Consider the following 14,710-nt stretch of genomic DNA (forward strand, 5'->3'; position numbering starts at 1 on the left):
CCCTCAGAGCCCTTTGCTCACCTTCTCTGGTCTCGGACCTTGGTGTTGGTTTTTGCTTTCTGCCCATCTGTCTGAAGGGATCCTGGGGGCCCTGGCTGGGTCAATGTAGGGACACACATGCCTGGGTTGGTGGGTCTCACTCTGCAGCATCAACTTCCAGAGGCCAAACGTTTATACCAGTCCCAACCAAGGAGATGCCATGCTATCGTGATAAACAATTGCTGTGCTCTTCTGTGTGCCCGGCCCTGAGCCGTGTGCTGCGCATTCACTGGCCTTGGTCCTCACAAAACTGCTTGAGGGTAGTATTATCACCTCAATCACACAGACGAGGAAATGAATCTCAGGAGGATGAGGCCATGTGGCCACAGCCATGTGATTAGTAAGAACCCCAGAGCCATGTGATTCAAAACATTCCATGCCCACCTTCTCTTCTTCTGTAACTCCCATATCTCCACACAGATGCAAGGACGAGGCCATAACTGCGACTGGACACACCAGAAACCCATCTCAGGAAGTCACTCAGGCCATAAGTATCACGGGATTATTGAGAGATTTTAAAATGTTCATACGCTGTGTCCAGAATTTCCATGACTGAAAAATCTACCCCAAGGAAATAAGAATCACGGGAAACAATTCTGTACAAAGATATTTGTAACAGTATTATTTGTCAAAGAAAAATCCTGAAAACAACCTAAATGTCCAAGACTACTTCTTCCACCTGTAATCCCAGCACTTTGAGAGGCTGATGCAGGCAGACCACTTCAGCCCAGGAGTTTGAGACCAGCCTGGTCAATGTAGCAAGACCTTGTCTCAAAAAAAAAAAAATCAAAAAATTAGCTGGATGTGTTGTTGCACACCTGTGATTCCAGCTACTTGGGAGGCTGAGGTGGGAGGATCACTTGAGCCCAGAAGGTCAAGGCTGCAGTGAGCCATGATCACACCACTGCATTCCAGCCTGGGTGATAGAACGAGACCACCCCCCCTCAAAAAAAAAAAAAAAACAACAAAAACCAAAAACCTAAAAACTATGGCATTGCATTGCAGAAAATACATCTCAGACATTGAAAATGTTTACCAAGAGTTTTATAATATTATAGGGCAAATGTTTATTATATAATACCAAATAAAAATAGCAGGTTAGGCTGGGTGTGATGGCTCACACCTGTAATCCCAGCAATTTAGGGGGCTGAGGCAGGCTTATTGCTTGAGCCCAGGAGTTCGAGACCAGACTGGGCAACATGGAACACCCAGTCTCTACAAAAAAATACAAAAATCAACACTGTGTGGTGGCGTGCCTGTAGACGCAGCTACTTGGGAAGTTGAGGTGGGTGGATCACTTAAGCCCAGGGCGGCGGGGGTGGGGGGACAGTGTGGCGGGCGGGGGCGGTGGAGGCTACAGAGACCCTATCTATAACAACAAAAAAAGCAGGTTAACAAAGACTGAATAGCCACATAAATCCTAAGCAAAAAGGATAAAGCTGGAGGCATCACACTTCCAGCTTTAAATGTACTAAAAAAATGGACTTCAAAATGTACTAAAAAAAGCTATAATAACCAAAACCGCATGGTACTGGCATAAAAACAGACACATAGACCAATGGAACCGAATAGACAACCCAGAAATAAATCCACTTATTTATAGTCAACTGATTTTCCACGACGGTGCCAATAATGTCCTTTGGGGGAAAGGACAGTCTCTTTAATAAATGGGTGTGGGGAAAACTGGATATCTATATGCAGAAAAATGAAACTAGATCTTTATCTGTCATCATTAAAAAATTAAATCCAAATTGATGAAAAACTTAAATGTAAGACCCCAAACTAGAAAACTACTAGAAGGGAACTAGAAGCAGTTTCTCTGCTCCTTCTTGAATCCCTGCCTGGTTCAGCCTGCCTGCCTCCACCATGTCCATCAGGGTGACCTAGAAGCCCTATAAGGTATCCATCTCTGACCCCCAGGCCTTCAGCAGCTGCTCCTACACGAGTGGGCCCAGTGCCCACATCAGCTCCTCGAGCTTCTCCTGAGTGGGCAGCAGCAGCTCCCAGGGTGTCCTGGGCGGAGGCTGTGGCGGGGCCAGTGGTATGGGAGGCAGTACTGCTGTCACAGTCAGCCAGAGCCTGCTGAGCCCCCTTAACCTGGAGGTGGACCCCAACATCCAGACCACGCACACCCAGGAGAAGGAGCAGATCAAGAGCCTCAACAAAAAGTTTGCCTCCTTCATCGACAAGGTACAGTTCCTGGAGCAGCAGAACAAGATGCTGGAGACCAAGTGGAGCCTCCTGCAGCAGCACAATACAGCTCGGAGCAACGTGGACAACACGTTCAAGAGCTACATCAACAACCGTTGGCAGCAGCTGGATACTCTGGGCCAGGAGACGCTGAAGCTGTTGGCAGGGCTTGGCAACAATCAGGGGCTGGTGGGGGACTTCAAGAACAAGTACGAGGATGAGATCAATAAGCGTACAAAGATGGAGAATGAATTTGTCCTCATCAAGAAGGATGTGGTTGAAGCTTACATAAACAAGGTAGAGCTGGAGTCTGGCCTGGAAGCACTAACTGATGAGATCAACTTCTTCAGGCAGCTGTATGAATAGGAGATCCAGGAGCTGCAGTCCTAGATCTCGGACAGGTCTGTGGCGCTGTCCATGGACAACAGCCGCTCCCTGGACATGGACAGCATCATAGCTGAGGTCAAGGCACAGTACGAGGAGATCACCAACCGCAGCAGGGCTGAGGTTGACAGCATGCACCAGATCAAGGATGAGGAGCTGCAGATGCTGGCTGGGAAGCATGGGGATGACCTGCAGCACACAAAGACTGAGATCTCGGAGATGAACCAGAACATCAGCTGGCTCCAGGCTGAGATTGAGGGCCTCAAAGGCCAGAGGGCTTCCCTGGAGGCTGCCATCGCAGATGCCAAGCAGCACAGGGAGCTGGCCATTAAGGACGCCAATGCCAAGCTGTCCGAGCCGGAGGCTGCCCTGCAGTGGGCCAAGCAGGACATGGCACAGCAGCTGCCTGAGCACCAGGAGCTGATGAACGTCAAGCTGGCCCTGGACATGGAGATCGCCACTTACAGGAAGCTGCTGGAGGGCGAGGAGAGCCGGCTGGCATCTGGGATGCAGAACATGAGTATCCATACGAAGACCACCAGTGGCTATGCCAATGGTCTGAGCTCGGGCTACAAGGGCAACACAAGCCCCAGCCTCAGCTTATGGCCTGGGCTCCAGCTTTGGTTTCATGGGGCTCCAGCTCCTTCCAGCCACACCCAGCCCACCTCAGCCATGGTTGTGGAAGAAGATGGAGACCCGCGAAGGCTGGGTGTCCAAGTCCTCTGACATCCTGCCCAAGTGAACGACCATGGCAGCCCCGCCCAACCTATCCCTCCTGTGGCTGCCCCAGAGCCTGTGGGGAGCCAAAGCCCACCTGTGGTGGGAGACTTAACTGGCTGGGGTACTCCCCCTTGGCGATGCCTCCAGCTACAAAGCAATTCGATTTTTTTTTCCAAAAGAAAACCTCAGCTAGCTATGCAGAAAGAGCAAAGAAAGAAAGAAAGAAAGAAAGAAAGAAAGAAAGAAAGAAAGAAAGAAAGAAAGAAAGAAAGAAAGAAAGAGGAAGGAAGGAAGGAAGGAAGGAAGGAAGGAAGGAAGGAAGGAAGGAAGGAAGGAAGGAAAGAAAAGACAAGACTAAAACTACTAGAAGAAAACATATAGGAAACACTTCAGGACATTGGATTGATCTGGGCAAAGATTTAATGGAGACCTCAAATGCACAGGCAACAAAAGCAAAAAACAGACAAATGGAATTAGATCAAACTAAAAAGCTTCTGTACAGCAAAGGAGACAAGCAACAGAGTGAAGAGACAGCCTGCAGAATGGGAGAAAATATTTGCAAACTATCCATCTGACAAAAGACTAACATCAAGAATACACAAGGAACTCAATCAAATAACTCAACAGCAAAAAAAAAAAAAATCTTATTTCAAAATGGGCAAATGAGCTGAATAGATATCTCTCAAAGACATACAAATGGCCAACAGGTATATGAAAAAATGTATGACATCACTAATCATCAGGAAAATGCAAATCAAAATGGTGATGAGATATCATCCCATTCCAGTTAGAATGACTACCATAAAAATGACAAAATATAACAAAGGCTGAGGACGTGGAGAAAGGAGATGTCTTATATGCTATTCATGGAAATGTAAATTAATACAGCCATTATGAAAACCAGTATAAAGTTTCCTCAAAAATCTGAAAATAGAACTAACATGTGATCCCACAGTCCCACTACAGGGTATACACCCAAAGGAAAGGAAATCAGTATACTGAAGAGATATCTGCACTCCCATGTTTATTGCAGCACTATTGACAATAACAAAGATATGAAATCAATCTAAGTGTCTATCAATGGATGAATGGATAAAGAAAATCTGGTATACATACACAGTGGAATACTATTCAGCCAGAAAAACGAATGAAATCTTGACATTCACAGCAATATGGATGAGCATGGAGGACATTATGTTAAGTGAAATAAGCCAAGGACAGGAAGAAAAATACCACATGTTCTCACTCATATGTGGGAGCTAAAAAAGTTGAGTTCATAGAAGTAGAAAGTAGAATAGCAGCTACTAAAGCCTGGGAAGGGTGGGGGATAGTGAGAGGTTAAAGGATACAAAATCACAACTAGATAGGAGGAATAAGCTCTCGCATTCTATAATACCCTAGGATGACTATAATTAACAATTTAATGTATATTTAAAAATTGCTAGAAGAGTGGATTTTAAATGTTCCCAGCACAAAGAAATGATAAATGGGCTGGACGTGGTGGCTCATGCCTGTAATCCCAGCACTTTGGGAGGCTGAGGCAGGCAGATCACTGAGTTCAAGAGTTCAAGACCAGCCTGGCCAACATGGTGAAACCCCGTCTCTACTAAACATAAAAAAATTAACTGGGCATGGTGGTGAGTGCCTATAATTCCAGCCACTTGGGAGGCTGAGGCAGGAGAATCACTTGAGCCCTGGAGGTAGAGGTTACCGTGAGCTGAGATCGTGCCACTGCACTCCAGCCTGGGCGACAGAATGAGACTCCATCACAAAAAAAAAAAAAAAAAGAAATGATAAATGTTTGAGGTGATAGGTATGCTAATTACCCTGATTTGATCATTATGGATCATATACATGTATTGAAATAGCACACTGTATCCCATAAATATGTACAATTACTACATGTTAATTAAAAATAATAATAGCTGGATGTGGTGTGTGCCTGTAGTCCCAGCTACTCGGGAGGCTGAGGCAGGAGGATCACTTGAGTTCAGGAGTTCTGGGCTGTAGTGTGCTGTGCTGATTGGGTGTCTGCACTAAGTTTGATATCAATAAGGTGACCTCCCAGGAGCCGGGGACCACCAGGTTGCCCAAGGTGCTGATCAGTGGGACTGCACCTGTGAATAGCCACTGCACTCCAGCCTGGGCAGCATAGTGAGTTTCTAAAAAAAAATTAAGAAGAAATAGCAGGTTATAAAATTATACAGAAAGGTAGGTCTCAACCATAAAAAAGTGCTCTGCAGTTAAAAAAAAAAAAAAAAAAAAAAAAGAAGCGTGACTCTTCAGGAGCTCCACTTCCTCAGGGTTCCCGCTGTGTCATGCACACACCTCTAACAGCAATTTTATTCTGACAGTGTCTCTTTGCCTTGTCTCTCTCTCTCTCTCCACTGGACTGTGAGCATTTAAGGTGGGGAGCAGTTGGGTCTTAGTTCTCTTTGATAAAGTAGCATCCAGGACAGAATCTGGCCCTGAGCGGATGCTCAATCCACATCTGTGGAATGAATGAGCAGATGGATGAAAGGAAAGGACGGGAAGGCTGAGCCAGATCCCAAGCCACTCACTTCCTTGAAATCAGAGTTCCCCCAACCCACGGCCCACTAGGATTCTTTCCTAAAGCCTTTGGCAGTTTTGTTGCCTGAGAAACAAGAAGGTCCTTCTCAGGAGCAGGCTTTTCATCTATCATTTCCTCTAATCCTCATAGCAATAAAATATCAGAATTGTGATTCCTCATTAACATTTGCAGAAACTAAGCCTCAGGGGTTGACATTTGCTCAAGCTCTTATAGCTAGTAACTGGCAGAATTCAAACCTCCCTGTCTCCAAAATCCATATTCTTGTCTTAGAGACAAGACTGCAGAAGTGACCCTGGACAAGCCCCTTCTCCTGTGTGAGCCTTGGTTTCCCCTCTGGTAATGAGGCTGCGGGTCCTCAGAGGGCTCAGCTATCCATTTCCACTCAGATAGTCCATAATAATAAAATGTCCCAACTCATTCCTCCCCAGCCTCCCTGAATTACTGGAAGCAGCCTGGAACCTACCAGAATGTAGGACTGCAAGCTTGCCAAGCGAGGCCATGTTCACCTGGCTGGAGAAGAGCTCCTGTTCCTCCTCAACACTGGCAGAAAGCCCTGGGAGCATAAGAGTACCTCATCTGCAACTCACATAAACAGGTGTGCATGGGGTTGCTGGCCATTGCCTCACATCCCCCCGCCTTAACCCCCTGGGTTGGCATCTGAGGGTTGTGGAGGGGCTTCATGCTGGTTTTGCTCAGGTCTTATGGCCAAGAGGCACCAAGAAACACAATATCTCCCCCTACTCCAGTACACACCCCACCCACAGGGAAAACCCTTATAATAACAGCCCGCACCTGCACAGTCTCCCACCTTAGCCTAGTAAGGTAAACAGGACACGGATGGCAGCTGCATGTTATAGCTGGGATCCTGGGGCCCAGAAAAAGATAGTAATGTTCCAGAGACCACCCAACATTTAAGTGGCAGAACTGAGACTGAGTTCCAGCCCCCAGGCCAGTATTCAGTGCTTTCCTTCCAGAGCCCATGTTTGTCCAGGTCATGTGGCATATTTATTGACCCCTGCCACAGGCAGGTAACCATGAGGCCATGGAATGGGCAAGATGCAGCCTCTGCCCTTGAAGGATTACAGTTCAGAGGAACAGAAGGATAAGGTCTCATGCAGGAGTTAATAAATGAAGATTAATAAGATCACAAAACAAGTGGATGAGGTGTCAGAGCAGGGGGGTTCCGAGTGCTGCCCAGGAATGGCGGGCACAGAGTGGGAGCCTGCAGAGCCTGCTGAATGCAAGACTGGCTGACTGAATGAGGGGCTGTTTCATTACCCAGAGGGATGCAGGAGGGCCAGGGGTGGGGGATTGAGGGAGAGAAAGACAACCGAGCAGAGGTGTGGTGGAGGGATGAGCACCCACAGTTTGATATACATGCAGGATGCACCTCTGAAAGGAGAAATAAAGCTGTAAAAATTCAGTAAGACCACATTTTTGAACCACTTTAAATGCCAAGCCAAGTATTTTCAAAGATCCTCTGCAGACGAAGGCTGCTGTTATAAAATATGGTTTAGAAGCATTAATTTGGCAGCAAAACAGTAACTAATCAGAGAAACAACGGCAGCCCCTAGTGGATACGTGGGCAGGGTGAGCTGGAGGCAGGGAGGAAGATAAGGATGCTGTAGAGGCTGGGCCAGGGCCAGCTGGGGACAGTGGGAAGGGAAGAGCTGATGGGTGACAGGGGCTGGCGTCTGACATCGCCTTCCTCTGATCCAACAGCTTGGCCTCCCTGCTGGCCAGCCTCAGCCTCACCCCATCAGGGGGTCAGTCCTGACCCAAGGGGAGAATAAGAAGGCAGCCAGCAGTCAATCTCACAAGCCTTTCTGGTGGTCGACTTCCTCTCTGGATGAAGCACATTAACACGGTGAAGTGCCTGGCATGGCCCCTGGCATACAGGACCACTCAGCCCCTAGACCCGGGCTTATATCTTTCAGACCCATAAGTGCCACTGCATCTGGATGTGGGACTCTTCCTCCAGGCTGCCAGAGTTGGAGTTAGGACCCTGAATCCCAAGCCGAGCTACATATGGCCCCGATGCCAGGAGCCACCCAGCCCTCCATATGGGCCTGTGTCTGTCCTCCTCATTCTTACTGCAGTTAACAATGCTGTATTTGCTTACTTGTTTGTCTCTGATATCCTCCAATGTCAGCTCTTCAACACTAAGACCCACACATCACTTGTTCACAATTATATCCTGCAACTAGCATGGTACCTGGCACATACAGACATCAAAAACGGTTGTGGGATGAATGAGTGACTATTACCCTCATAGTGGGTGCCCTTACCCAGCCAGGGGGTCATGCTTATTTCCTAAGGGTCTGCCACCCCTTCCACCTCCGCTCTAGGTTGCCTCAGAGGCACTCAAACCCCCATGGGATTCTACTCACCTCCTCACTGTCCTACCCTGATTTCACTGGACTTGTCCCAGACTGTCCTTAACCATCAGAGTCATGCCACGGGTTAAGGGCCTAAAGGACAAATAAAAGTCCTTCTGCACCCCATCCTCCCACTACTTACTGTGTGGTGGTGTCTATTATACACAGATGTCGTGGTTGTGTCTTTCTGAGACAGGGCCATCCTGGGGGCCACTAAAGAAGGCCCCTGCTCCCCTGCTAGAAGGAGGTAGGAAATGGAACTTCTGGGCCAAGCAGGGTGGGGGAGAGCTCAATCCCTCTTGGTCTGCATTTGGAAAATCTGGACGAATAGGAAGAACTCCTGGAGCCAGGGGAGAAAGATGGCACTGGGATCAAGACAGGAGATACCCAAGCTGTGCCCCAAAAGAGTTTTCCAGGTTTGGGCACTACCTGGAACAATTTCCATTGTTCTTCCCCAAGCCTTTATCTGAATGGTCTTTACCATCCCCACCCCGCTCTGAGCTGTCCCCTGGCAGCTGCCCTTGGTTCAGGCTGATTCTTGGCTGCTGGAGGAACAGCGCCCCCTAGAGGCCAGGAAGGTGGGGCAGCAGAAGTCAGTAAGAGCCCCCTAGACCCCCTATGTCAGGGCTTGAAGAGCCTGGTATCACAGCCAGCCTGGACGTTTCTGAATTTTATTTAGCCCAAGAAGGCTGAGCTTCCTGTGGTGACTTCAGTCCAACAGTTAGTGACGCTGTTCCCCTCAGACCCACCCCAGGTGCAGGGGCAGGTGCAGGGGCAGGTGCAGAGATCGAGGTACCACCTCATCACAGGGTGTCCCTCCTAAAGTCTTCTGCCTGCCCCGCCCTGCCCCAGGCCTTCTCAGTCTTGAGACAAGAGGTGGCTGCTTCCTACCCCGAGCTACGGAGAAGGGGCAAGCTTGGTGTGCAGGACTTTCCAGCGACTCCTTCGGAGTTGCTGGGCCGCTTAACTGGACCTCGAGATAACTTCTCCCAGAGCAGACGGGTGGGGACTGGCGGCCTCTCAGCTGTAACCTTTCTACACCAAATCCTGTTGTTTCGAGAGTTATTTCTGGAGCTACAGGGGCGATGGGAGACATTATTGCTCTTCATACCTTCAGAAGGTCTCTTTCAGGCACAGGAAAGGGGTTTTGGCATCTGCCGTGCTAGCAGTTTTCCACACTGAAACGTCCGTATCAGTCTTATGACTCAGAAATTCTGTTCCTGTGCCTGTGATGAGGGAGTGAGGGGCAGCCGGAGAGTCCACCGGCCTGGGAGTAGATAAGGAAAGTGGGGTTGATGTGCTGCAAGTACACGCATTATGGATATAATGGATCTATCTTAAAATCAAAGTGTTTAATGAGAAAAGTAGGAAACCAGGTGAGATTATTATACATAATGCCATTCCTGTACGTTAAAAATACATGCATAGACACGTGCTTATTTTTAGCATTGTGTTATTGCCTCTGGTGTTAAAACGAACACATGACTCTCTGGCACCTGTACGGAAAAGACTTAAAATACTTATTTTTAGGATATGAGGTGAAGGTTTTTGTCTAAAATCTGGACACTAACTTCATAGGCAGAGATGATTACATAACATCTCTCTTATGTTAAGGACTTTTTAATCTGGAACTTTTGCATAGTCACATAGCTGGAAGGAATTTCGGTGGTATTTTCAATAATTCAGTACTATTTTTTAAATGTGCTTGAAAATTCTATAAATTGACTTAGGAATACTATACTTAACTGGGAATGTAAGTATACATGCTATATTTTTACATATGTATATCCACGATATATTTTGCTCCTCAAATTATTTTTCATCTTCACATTGCATTGGCCCTAAGTTTGAAATAACAAGCTTATTCTAAGCAGAGAGGAAACTGGTGAAGTAGGATGATTTTGAAGAGAGTTTTGAGAAGTACTTACGTTTCTTCTCCCTTTAAAACTCTTGAAAAAAATCATAGCCACAACATCACACCTAAAAACAGTTAACAATAATTTTAATGTAATCAAATATCCAGCCACTGTTCAAATTTCTAATGGTGTTTTATATGTCACCAAAAAAAATTTTATTTTGTTTAGATTGTTTGAATCTTGATCTAAATAAGTTTTGCAGGTTGTGATTCTAACTATGAGTTTCCTCTACATTTCTGTTCGCTTTTCTTTACAGCCTATTTGTTTAAGAAACTAGATAATTAGGCCTGGTGCAGTGGCTCACACCTGTAATTCCAGTACTTTGACAGGCCGAGGAGGGTCGATCACTTGAGCCCAGGAGTTCGAGACCAGCCAGGGCAACATAGCAAAACCCTATCTCTGCCAAAAACAACCAAAAATTCACCAGGTATGGTGGTATGCACCTGTAGTCCCATCTCCTCAGGGGGGCTGAGGGAGGAGAATCACTGGAGTCTGGGAGGTTAAGGCTGTAGTGAGCTGTGATCATGCCACTGCACTCCAGCATGGGTGACGGAGGAGACCCTGTCTCAAAAGGAAAAAAAAAAAAAAAGAGAAAGAAACTAGATCATTTATCCTGTAGAGCTTCCCACAGTATAGAATGACTGATTGCATACCCATTTTGTCCTTTAATATTTTCTTCTATCTCATGTATTTCCTGTAAATTGCCATTTGAATCCAGATTTAGGTCCAATTTTTGGCAAGAGTACTTCATAGGAGGCCTATGAGGTCCGGTTATCTCAATTTGTGATATTAGCAGATATTGCTGATCAGTGCCACTATCCATTAATTAGGGGTTGCCACATGGTGATATTCTAATTCTACCATTTCTTCTTGATTTATGAGCTGAATTACTTCTATAAAGAGAAACGTCTCCTTATCCACTATTTGGTTACCCAGTAGTAGTTTGTACAGTACAGGCAGCATAAATGCTCAATTATTTCTCTTTATCAGTTTATGAACCACTGAATACCCCAAAGGTGACCAATTAGATATGTTTTAGTATCATTATGAACTCATGGAGTTAAACATATTTGATGTGCTTCAATCCTTTGGAATTTTTACCTTTATTGATGCAAAAATGGTCCCATCTTTGGCCAGAAGGGGCCTCTTCAAGTTGACTCCTGAGTCCTTTGGATCCCACCCTAGGTGTCCTAGAGAACTTTCTTGCCATCTGATATGGCCAATGTTCCAGTCCCCTGTTGTCCATTTCCTGTCTCAGACCTGGAATCAATTACTTTTTCAGGGAACACTAGTTCTTTTACTGGGTGTATTTCAAGAATACAATCTAGGCATTGGGGTGCTCATAGCTACTGAAATGCTTATTGTTCCTAGGTATTTTCTGAGGTCAGAACTAGGAAATACATTTTTTCTCAATATAAATATAAAGCACATCGTAAGTTCATATTGATACTTTCAATTAAATTTAGGTCAATAGGGTGTTTGCACAACCTCTTCCTTCTTCCATCTGCACCTCCTTTCTCCCATGTCCAGAATCTCATTTCTCAAAAACACCAGGAATTCCAGAATTAAAAGTTCACATAATTTCTCATTTTCTTCTTTCCCCATTGCACGCAACAGTCTCAGAACACCAACACCAAGTCTCCCATCAGCCAAGTGACTGTTGAAAACAATTTAAGATTTTTGTTTGTGCATTTGCAGTTATCTTTGTCTGCAAGCTATATCCTTTTGGGGTTGTACAGTCAAATTACTGTGTTTAGAACAGTTCATCTGTGTGCTGACTCCACCAACCAGATGCACATTATGTTTATTAGCTTCTTTTTAGGTTTCATTTTTATGTAATTTTTTTACTTTTATGAAATACTCAGTTCCAAAGTCACATGTACAAAACAAGCTATCTTCAAATAAGCCCAGCTTCCATCCCTATCTCTTCCATTCTGCTCCCTCTCTCCTCCTAAAGGTAGCCACTTTTCATTGCTTTATCCTTCCATTGCTTGTGTGCTTTTAAATATAAGCAGATATATTGATACGTTTATATATTTGCATCCCTGCCTTCCTTAGAGAACTATGAGACACACATTCCTTTTCTTAATAATATATTCTATATAGAAACAGTCTTCACTCCTTTCTCCAGCTGCCTAGTACTTCTTGGCATGGCTGTATGATAGTTTATTCAGCTAGCTTAATGACAGACATTTGGGCTGTTTCTCATTACAAATAGTCCTGCAACTAATTGCCTTTTTTTATTACGTTTTGTTTTGAGACAGTCTTGCTCTGTTGCCTAGGCTGGAGTGCATTGGCTTGATCTGGGCTCACTGCAACCTCAGTCTCCTGGGTTCAAGTGATTCTCCCCGCTCAGTCTTGTGAGTAGCTGGGACTACAGGTGCACGCCACCACACCCGGCTAATCTTTGTACTTTTTTAGTAGAGATGGAGTTTCACCATGTTGGCCAGGCTGGTCTCCAATTCCTGGCCTCAAGTGATCCACCCACCTCAGCCTCCCAAAGCACTGGGATTACAGATGTGAGCCACCGCGACAGGCTTGCCTTTTGTATTTTGATCCAAGTTCATTTTAGATGCAAATTCTATACATTCTTATTTCACAGAGTTTTTCTATATTACCAATGTGGTCAAGACTCTCCCCTACTTAAAACCCATCAACAGCTTCTGATCACTCATAGGATAAAGTTCAAACTCAGCTCAACAGACAGCCCCCACCAGACCCTGACTGGCCCCTCATATTGGTCTATCTTCTTGTCAGAGGCATTCGAACCAGAGCACCTCCATTTTGAGTGAGGGCTAGGAAAATGGGGCTAGGAATTGCTGGGCTGCATTCTCAGAAAGTCGGGCATTCCTGACCTCTAGATGTTTACAGTTAAGGGAAAAAAATAATAATGTTTACTAAACAGACCCAGACTTGGGAATGTCCAGATATCCTGATATCTGGAGAACAAAGGCATTCCTAATTTTGCTTTAAAGATAATACTATCGATTCTTGCAAAATATCATAATTAAGAAAATTAATTCTTTATCACAAACCCTTGTAGCAGAGCACATCTCTCCATATATACAAGCGTTGTACCTAGGGTGGACGCATTCCTCCTCTTACTTTCGGGAACGTCCTGCTCTGTCTATGGAGTAGCTGTCCTTTCACCACTTTACCTTCTTAATAAACTTGCTTTTACTTTGCACTGTGGACTTACCCTGAATTATTTCTTGTGCAAGATCCAAGAACCCTCTCTTGGGGTCTGGATCAGGACCCCTTTCCCGTAACATTCTGGCCCTCTCTACCTAGCACCTCTCATGCCCCCTCCACCCAGGAGGAAGCCCACACTTTCCTGACCCTGGCTGTCCACACATGCTCTACTCTCTGCTTAGAAGGCTTGGTATCCTTCTTTTCTTCACCTGGCTAACTCTGTAGACTGTGTGAACTTATCAGTGTCAATTCATGGATTTCCAGGCTGTGATTTTCTTTCTTTGTTTTTTCTTTTCTTTCTTTCTTTCTTTCTTTCTTTCTTTCTTTTTTTTTTTTTTTAAAAGAAGATGAGGCCTTTAGAGCCTGGGCTGTGATTTTCTTATGTCCATCTCCTCCTTGTTGATGGCACCTTCAGAGCTGGGGCTGACTTATATCCCCAGTGACTGGGCACAGTGACTCATGCCTATAATCACAGTGCTTTGGAAGGCGCAATCTGGAGAATTACTTGAGCTCAGGAGTTTGAGATCAGCCTGGGTGACATAGCAAAACCCCATCTCTACAAAAAAATTTAAAAATTAGCCAGGTGTGGTGGCTGCTCTTGTAGTTCCAGCTACTTAGGAGGCTAAGGCGGGAGGATCTCTTGAGCCCAGGAGTTCAAGGCTGCAGTGAGCTAAGATGGCACCACTGCACTCCAGCCTGGGCAAGAGAGCAAGACCTGGTTTTATATATTTTATACACACACACACACACACACACACACACATATATATATAATATATAGGTATATTATATACACATACACATACATACATATATATCCCTAATGACCAACAGAAGCCCAGTGGCTCTATGGGCTCAGTAAATGTGGAATGAATGAATACTTGTCTTGCCTTTCCTTTCAAATAAACAAAAACAGCTCCAGGTCACAGCCGTGCCTCTTGCCAACCAGAGAAGCAGCTGCACTATAATGAAATCTCCTTGGTGTTATTCTTTCTGTTATCCTTCTGAAGGGAAAACATTTTACTCTTGTTAGGTGTTTATGAGAAAGACTGGAGCTATCATCATTGTGGGAGTAGGGGGAGGAGGAGACTTTCTAATCCAGAAACTCAAGTAGTCCAAGAATTTTATGACAAAGTTCTGGTTCTGTTGGAAAAAACAGACTCAGAGCCAGCAAGTATTGGGCAGACAAAGGCAGGCCCTGGCTGGCAGCCCTCCCTTCTGTGGCAAGTCCATGGGCCTTCTCACATTTGGGTCCTTTAGAGTCTGGGAAGTCCCCCAGGTTCACCTCTGAGATCCCACCACCAGGGCAGACCCTGACA

At 45.6% G+C, this 14,710-nt stretch overlaps 1 pseudogene; it reads left to right on the forward strand.

Moving 5' to 3' along the window:
- Window positions 1–1,486: 1,486 nt before the first annotated feature.
- Window positions 1,487–3,552, forward strand: LOC101023984 (annotated as a pseudogene).
- The last annotated feature ends 11,158 nt before the right edge of the window (window positions 3,553–14,710 follow it).

This window comes from Papio anubis, chromosome 7 (genome assembly GCF_008728515.1).
Source record: "Papio anubis isolate 15944 chromosome 7, Panubis1.0, whole genome shotgun sequence".
Classification (NCBI taxonomy): Eukaryota; Metazoa; Chordata; class Mammalia; order Primates; family Cercopithecidae; genus Papio; species Papio anubis.